Consider the following 8,171-nt stretch of genomic DNA (forward strand, 5'->3'; position numbering starts at 1 on the left):
CAGGTTTCTCGGCTTCCACAGGGTGGATCTACCAAGGGATCCGCAGGGAAGGTTTTTTTTTTTTTAATTTTGCCACAGCAGCAGCAGAGAAGATGTAAAAGGTGGGGTGGCGGATGGAGCAGAGCAGGAATTACGCAGGGGCACCTCAGGGACAGACCATAGAATAATAAGAGTTGGCAGGGGCCTCGGAGGTCTTCTAGTCCAACCCCTTGCTCGGGTGGGAGATCCTATACCCGGGGGTAGGCTCTTTTACGTCTTGTGGACTTCGATACCCAGAATCCCTGAACCAGCAGTGCTGACTCAGGAATTCTGGGAGTTGAAGTCCACGAGTCATAAAAGAGCCGAGGTTGCCTACCCCTGCCCTACGCCGTTTCAGACAAGTGGCTGTCCAGTCTCTTCTTAAAAACCTCCAGCGTTGGAGCATTCACAACTTCTGGAGGCAGGTTGTTCCGCTGGTTAATTGTTCTCATCGTTGGGAAATTCCTCCTTAGTTCTAGGTTGCTTCTCTCCTTGGTTAGTTTCCATCCGTTGCTCTTGGCTTGTTTGCCTTCAAGTTGTCGGGACTCAATCTTCCCTTGCAACTTTTTTTTTTTTGAGGGGGGGGCTACTTTCTGGCCCTGCGGAATATTTTTAGCGTCCTTGAAATCAAATCCTTAGTTGGAGGAGTGAAATTCCCTGTTCCGAAAGGGCTCGGCTTCCATTGGCAATCCAGAGGCAAAACGCCGCTTCCTTCCGTCTTTGCTTGCCCCATCCAAAGAACGAAGCCCTCTTGAGTTTGAACTCGGCTGCCTTTTTTGTCGCCCGTGCATTTGGGCACGTGCAGAGAGAAAAAAAGCAGGCCTCACTTTTTTCCCCTTTTCGGCTGAGAGTAGTGGATCCTCTCCTCGCAAGATTAATCCACGTTTGCAGAGTTTGATTGTTCGAGCAACACATTGCATCTGGCTTCCAAGCCTGCATTTCTTTCTTTCTTTCTTTCTTTCTTTCTTTCTTTCTTTCTTTCTTTCTTTCTTTCTTTCTTTCTTTCTTTCTTTCTTTCTTTCTTTCTTTCTTTCTTTCTTTCTTTCTTTCTTTCTTTCTTCCTTCCTTCCTTCCTTCCTTCCTTCCTTTCTTTCCTTCCCTCCTCCCTTCCTTCCTCCCTTCCTTCCTTTTTCTTTCTTCCTTCCTTCCTTCCCTCCTTCCTTCCCTTCCATTCCTTCCTCCCTTTTTCTCTCTTCCTTCCTTCCTTTTTCTCTTTCTTTCTTTCTTTCTTTCTTTCTTTCTTTCTTTCTTTCTTTCTCTCTCTCTTTCTTTCTTCCTTCCTTCCTTCCTTCCCTCCCCCCTCCCTCCCTCCCTCCCTCCCTCCCATCCATCCATCCATCCATCTATCTATCTTTCTATTTAACTGAGATTGCTTGGGCTTTTTCGGCCTTCAGCCATGGATTTCTCCATCTCAGATGAAAAATGCGGAAGAGCAGGATTTGTTTTCTCTCTCCTCCCCCCTCCCCCCCCAGCAATTTACTCCATCCACAAAGGGGGCCAATCCCAGAATCCTTTGTAGTTTCTTAGCAACATGGCTAAGTTTGTTTTAGCTGGCTGGGCGCGCAAGGAAAGCACATCGCGTTCCTTCTGTGTACAGAAACACTGAACGTGCCGCTTCAAAAACACGAAACTTAAACAAACCTGCAGCGCAGATAGCAGGACGCTGAAGAAAAAGAGGCGGTGGGGTTTTTTTTTTTATGTTTTGTTCTGTTTTTTTGCTCTCCGGGCGAGTTTCAGTAGCTCCCGTTCTTGGTCTTTCCCCTTGCAAGATTCCAGGGATCTGAGCATGAAATGCACCAAGGATGTCAGTCTCCAGGCTCGACTTAAAGGAATCTTGTCCCGCACCCACTGCTGGGAATGTCACATCTGGGATTATAGAGGTTACTACAGGCCTACACGCTCACATTTAGTGCCCTTACATGTCTTCCTCCATTACGAGTAGAGGATCTGTACTCTTTGAAGGACGCAGCACTGGAGGCCTTGGTGATATTGTAGCTAGCAAGCCTGAACAGACCATGATCTAAGGGGTCCTTGGTGCTCTCTGAGCTGGCTTGTTTCCTTGCAGACCTTTCATTACCCAAACTAGGTAACGTGATGCGCTGATTACGCTACCTAGTTTGGTAACGAAACGTCTGCAAGAAAACAAGCCAGCTCAGAGAGTGCCAAGGACCCCTCGTGTCAGCCCTGAGCTGCAAATATTTTCCTTTATTAGACCCCGTCAGGTCTCTAATGTATACTTTTGGGGTCTCCAGGCAATTATAAGCTCCTTCCCCCCACCTCTTCTGCTCTCCCCTTGCGGGCCTGTGGGTCAGACCTCATGGCCTCCAGCCCTGGGCATGTAGGTCCCTTCCTGAGAGGGGGGGAAAGTCAGAATCATTCATGGGAAGAGGGGTGTTTAAGCACAGAGAAGGACTCGTCTGGAAACAGCCTTGGAAGTTAACCATGTTTGTTTGATGGATGAGATCTCAGCTCAGGGCCGTGTCCACGGACAGCTCAGCTGAGAAGGATGAAGGTTGACAGCCTGGGAAAACTGCGGGCCCTCTGTGCCGCAGACAGACCGTGTACATAGGGCATTCTGGGAAAGATCGGGACGAAGCCGTGCTAGGATTTTTTTTCTTGCAGTTGCAGGTTTTTTTTGCCACCGTTGTTAAAACAAATCATGCAGTTGACCATAGAGTCATTAAGGAATCCAACTTCCCCCGTTGAGTTTGCCTGTCGGACGCCAGCCGGGAAGCTTACAAATGGCGATCACACGACCTTGCAACCGTCATAAGTACATGCCAGTTTCCAAGTGCCTGTCATTTCGATCACATGACCACGGTGTGTGTGAAAACGGTCATAAGTCGCTTTTTTCAGCGCCGAAGGATCGTTAAATGAACGGTGGTTAAGTCAAGGGCTACCTGTGGAAAATCCCCATTCCTGAAAATGGAGGTGCTGAGTTCTAGGCCTGCCCAGAGAGATTCGTGGCTATTTCTTCAGCTGCTAACTAGAATTTATAGGACACAGTTTTCTGCACAGTCCCTGGGTGTCTTTTGTGCGTGCATTTGGGGCATTGGCTAGAAAAAAGCCAGGATCCTTTTTCCTTGTCCCTACAGCTCCCAGAAACACAGCTTTTGTTAAAGAGTGCTCTGAAAGGCAACGGATATCTGCTTTTGTGCAAGTGGACCCACATATTATTATTATTAAGGAAGTCATTCTGGTAATAGGCTTCCCAGCACGAGGAATAAACAGGGCGTTTAAATGTTGCCGAGAAAAGAGATTACACTCCTTAACTGGCTTTGAAAGGATGAGAGCCCATTATAATTATGTCTCTCTCGAAATAAGAAGCTATTCTCTCCGGTTAAGAACTTCTAATTTTTAATGTAGGAAAAGCTGGAGGGTTGTTTTTTTTGTTGTTGGTTTTTTCTTTTTTTACTAGTCCTTAAATCCTCGGATCCTTTACGCTGAGCAAAAAAGGGCTTTGCGTTGAGTCTCCGTCCTTCTGATTCCCCAAACAGGTGGGGCGCCCCGATTTCATTTTTTTTTTCCTCCCAGAGAGGAAAAAAAAAATAACTCCCCAGCGTTCTTGTGTCCTTGGACTCTGCCGTTGTAATGCACAATTTCTATTTCATTTCATCTGGTGGATCCCAACCTTTGATCTGAGCCTGCCTGACAACAAGCCATTTGTCTTTCTTTTTTTTTCTTTTTTAACATCCCCTGCCATAGCATTAATTTTTTTTTTAAACCTATACTTCAAAGAAAGCCCTGTTTGGGCTCACTTTGCTTCGTTCATGGAGATCCATATTCAGTAGCTCTGAAAAATGAGTTTTTTTCCCACAGAGCAGGTGAAGGAAGCTCTCCATCCATCCTGGCTTGCCTTCCCCCCCCCCCCCCCCCCCCCCCCCCCCCCCCCCCCCCCCGCTCAGTTATTTGGCTTTAGAGGTTTAAGTTGGTTTCTGGTTAACAGTCTCATCCAATGGTGGGATTCAGCCGATTCGCACCGGTTCGGCAGAACCAATCCCTAACTTTTTGTTGAGTTCTGCGAACCGGTTACGATAAATCTGTGAGGCGCGTCGTGCTGGTGACGCTGCATGTCACGCCAGTGGTGAGGTCAATATGACGCGTGTTGCGCTGATAATGTCAGTGCAACACGCATCGTGCCAGTAACAATGCTAATGCAACACGCGTCGTGCCGATGAGATCAATCTGACGCGTGTCGTGCTGGTGATGACGTCAATGCGACAGGCGTTGTGCCGATGATGACATCAATGCGACGCACATCGTGCTGGTGATGACGTCAATGCGACGCGCCGGTGATGATGTCAATGCGATGGGTGTTGTGCACCCGGTGATGACGTCAATGCGATGTACGTCGTGTTGGTGACGTCAACGCAGCGATGACGAATACGCGAGGCGTGTCGTGCCAGGGATGGCGACGAGCAGAACCAGTTGTTAAAATTATTTGAATCCCAGGGGACTAGAGTGGAGCTCCAATTTAGTAAAGAACTGGGAGGGTTCCGAGAATTACTCAGCCTACCCATTGCCTCGATCCTAGTCATTGCTGCTAGGCCAACTTACACTCCAGAGGTTCTTGCGCCTCCCCCTACATCCGAACAGCGGTCGCTTCTACCTTCGTCACTACTTCCCTCTTTGGCGGCGGCTGTAGGGTGGTTCCGAAAGTGGATATGAAAAGCTGCAACCTTCCAACCCATCCTCCTCAGATTCCTAGGATGTTCTCCTGAACAAACTTATCTGGCCTCATGAAAAGTGTGGAGCACAGGAGGGGGTTCCAAGAAATCGGACAATGGAGAAGATGCTGGTCAACTTTGGACCTCATGAGGTCCTACAGGCAGCTAATATTTTTGTTTTCCTCTTCGGATCCAGATCTCGGTGCTGTCCTGCTCAATTTAGCTTCTTGGCTGCTGGGTATCCGTGGACATCCCACCTCCTTGCTGAGGATCATCCTGCTTTATGGGCTCCGTTGGGTGATATTGGTCACGCCGCAGCTTATGCATTTAGAACAGCCAGCGAGCCCCCTCCCACGCTTTTCCTCTCGGCTGGCTCTCGGGATAATTTCAGCCTCTCCAATCCCACGTTCCAGTTATGAATTGGAGTCAGGGAGGCGTGCAAAACCGGTTGGAGAAGAGGCATATTGACAGCATATTTTTTTCTCTCTCTCTTCCCCCCACCCCTCTGGCGCTTCCATTTCGAGATGTGTTTTGGAAATGAGCTTCTCTCCGGCCCACGAGAGCAGAGCGAGGCCGGTCTTGTCTGAGCAGGCCCTCTTAAGGGCCCGAGGAACTGGTGAGTTGCAGAGGAGGTCGACCGAGTAAAGAAGCTCGAAAGAGGAACGGAGTTCTGAAGGTGGGGACAAGTCCTGTCTTAGGGCTCAGATGCTCGGATTAAGCCGAGAAAAATCAGCCGCAACTTGTCGTCCCATCGATGTTTTCCACTTTTGTGTCCAACAGAGTTCTTTTATACATTTCTCTTGGGAGCAGTTCCGTTTTTTGTTTTTTTTTTTAAACGCACACTAAGTTGGGTTATAAGAAGGAGCTCCTTATTTTGATTTTGCTGTATTTTACTGTGGATTTTGCTCAAGGACCACAGGTTTATTTCCTTCCACTGGCTGCCGAGATTTGGATCGCATCCCGTGGTTTTCTTCCCGAGCAAAACTCCTGCGGCGTCCCCAAGGCTTACAGTCAACATCCCTAAGTTGTCTGTGAACTGTTTTGAATGCCGATGGTCCCCATCCTGAAGTATAGCATTTCTGGTGGTTAACCAAGTAGCCAAACAGTTGTAAAGCTACCCATGGATCTGGTGATTCCTCTCCTCCTCCTCCTCCTCCTCCTCCTCCTCCTCCTCCTCCACACAAATTTCTTATTCCTCCAGCTTCTATTTTTACCATTTTCTCCAGCTTCCTCATTCTTTCCTCTGCTTCTGTAACTCTCCTTTTGAAGCTTCCATCCAGCTCTGAGGATCAAAACATCTCTGCATACGGGAGCGCTAATCCGGTTTACGGGAACATAAAACCCACAGAGCGATGTGATCTAATATATCATCTTTTTTAAAAAAAATAAAAATAAATCTTATCCGATTTTATTTTCCAACGGCTTGACCGTCAAGTCACGGTAGAAGACCTTGGCGGCCTCTTGGATAACTGCAGTGTGCTGGAGAGGGTTTGCTGGCGTGGACACCGGATAGCTCCAAATTAAGCACGGAGTTGTGTGTGTGTGTGTGTCTGTGTCTGTGTCTGTGTCTGTGTGTGTGCTTCTTTCGTGCTTAGAAAAGATTTAAAAGATTTCTGTTTTTTTCTGTTTTGTTTTGTTTTAAAACTTCATCAGGCATGGATTATTTTCCTGCATTCAGCAACTTTAATGGAGCTCGGCTTTCGCATATTCTCAGACTGCTGAGCCAGGGGGAAAATATTTTTGGGGTGGGTGGGTGGAGAAATTGATATGAATGGGATTTGAGAGCAAATGGACTTTTGCTATCTCCATCTCCGTCCCTTGTCAGGTGGCTTTTAAGCAGCCATTTCCTGGCTCGTTTCTGGGGTGTTAAAAATTTATTCCTAGGCGATTCAACAGAGGGAACTGTGCAAAAGTTGGGTCAGGCTTTTTTCTTTTTTCTTTTTGATGAGTGGTGGGGAGAGGAATCAAGAAGCAAACAAACAATGCCCTTCTTGTCTTAATCTGTTAATCTTATCTGTGTAAATCTTGATTGCTCTGGGGTTATCCTCAGATGCCACCTTGTAAGGCGTATGAGTATTAATTCCTGGCCTTTGGCAGCTCCCAAGGAGGGGGGGGTCTCAGGGTGGTCTCATAAAGCTGCCCACAGCCCACAGACCCTAACCACATTCAGTTGTGTTTACTCCCAGGGAAGTAGCTGCGTAAAGTTGCAACCTGAATTAAATCCTTAAAAAGAGCAGGGCGAGAGCAGCTCTTTGCCAACATGATGAATAGAATAGAATAGAATAGAATAGAATAGAATAGAATAGAATAGAATAGAATAGAATAGAATAGAATAGAATAGAATAGAATAGAATAAGGAACCTTGGAGGTCTTCTAGTCCAACCCCCTGCTCAGGCAGGAAACCCTATACCATTTCAGACAAATAGCTGTCCAGTCTCTTCTTAAAAACTTCCAGCGTTGGAGCTTCTGGGGGCAGGTTGTTCCACTGGTTAATTGTTCTAACTGTCAGGACATCTCTCTTTACTTCCAGGTTGCTTCTCTCCTTGATTAGTTTCCACCCGTTGCTTCTTGTCCTGCCTTCAGGCGCTTTGGAGAATAGCTTGACTCCCTCTTCTTTGGGGCAGCCCCTGAGATACTGGAACTCTGCTATCATGTCCCCCCTCGTCCTTCTCTTCATTAAATTAGACATACCCAATTCCAGCAGCCGTTCCTTATATGTTTTAGCCTCCAGTCCCCTAATCATCTTTGTTGCTCTTCTCTGCACTCTTTCCAGAGTCTCAGCATCTTTTTTACATCGTGGTGACCAAAACCGGATCCAGTATTCCAAGTGTGGCCTTACCAAGGCATTGTAAAGTAGTATCAACGCTTCACATGATCTTGACTCTATCCCTCTATTAATGCAGCCTAGAACTGTGCTGGGCTAACTGATGTGGGAAAAGCTAGTTGTTGCCAGGATGGGAGGCCACCTGGAGATCCCACCGCTAGACAAGGAAGCCAGCCACTTCTGTCTCGCAGCCAAGAACATTCCTTCCTCCTTTCCCTTAATTAGCCCGCTGTATTATCGGGGTACTTCCCCCCCTGTTCTCTCTGCCCACCCACCCCCCATTGTTCCCTCCCTTAGAGTCCCGGCCTGTCTCCACAATCCTCTTCCACGTCTCCGCGTTTTAAAAGACAGGGAACAAGATCCCCCCTTTTCACCGGTTTCATCGCCCCACTCTAGACTGGTGGGTGCTCCTCTGGTGTCCCCCGGGCGTGAAAAGCACGGCCTCGCTTTTTTGGGGACCCTCGCTCGGGCTCTGGGTTCGTGTTTCTCCCCGCTTGGCCAAGAGAGAGGCGCTCCGGTTTGCAGCCTCTTGGCTGCTTGCCAGCGCTTCTCCGATTTCCCCTGGCGCTGTTGCCTGGCAACCCGGGGCCGGAGCCACCGCACAAGGTTGACGGGTGATGGATGGCCGGCCGAAGCTGGCAGGAAATGCAAGGCTCGGTGGC

General features: G+C 48.1%; 1 protein-coding gene across 1 annotated transcript in view; it reads left to right on the forward strand.

Annotated features, from left to right (window-relative positions):
* LOC107298177 (arginine-glutamic acid dipeptide repeats protein-like) overlaps positions 1 to 8,171 on the forward strand; it is a 52,756-nt gene that overhangs the window by 757 nt on the left and 43,828 nt on the right. The window lies entirely within an intron of this gene.

The sequence above is a fragment of the Protobothrops mucrosquamatus genome, unplaced genomic scaffold (genome assembly GCF_001527695.2).
Source record: "Protobothrops mucrosquamatus isolate PMUCROS unplaced genomic scaffold, P.Mucros_1.0 scaffold3779, whole genome shotgun sequence".
Classification (NCBI taxonomy): domain Eukaryota; kingdom Metazoa; phylum Chordata; class Lepidosauria; order Squamata; family Viperidae; genus Protobothrops; species Protobothrops mucrosquamatus.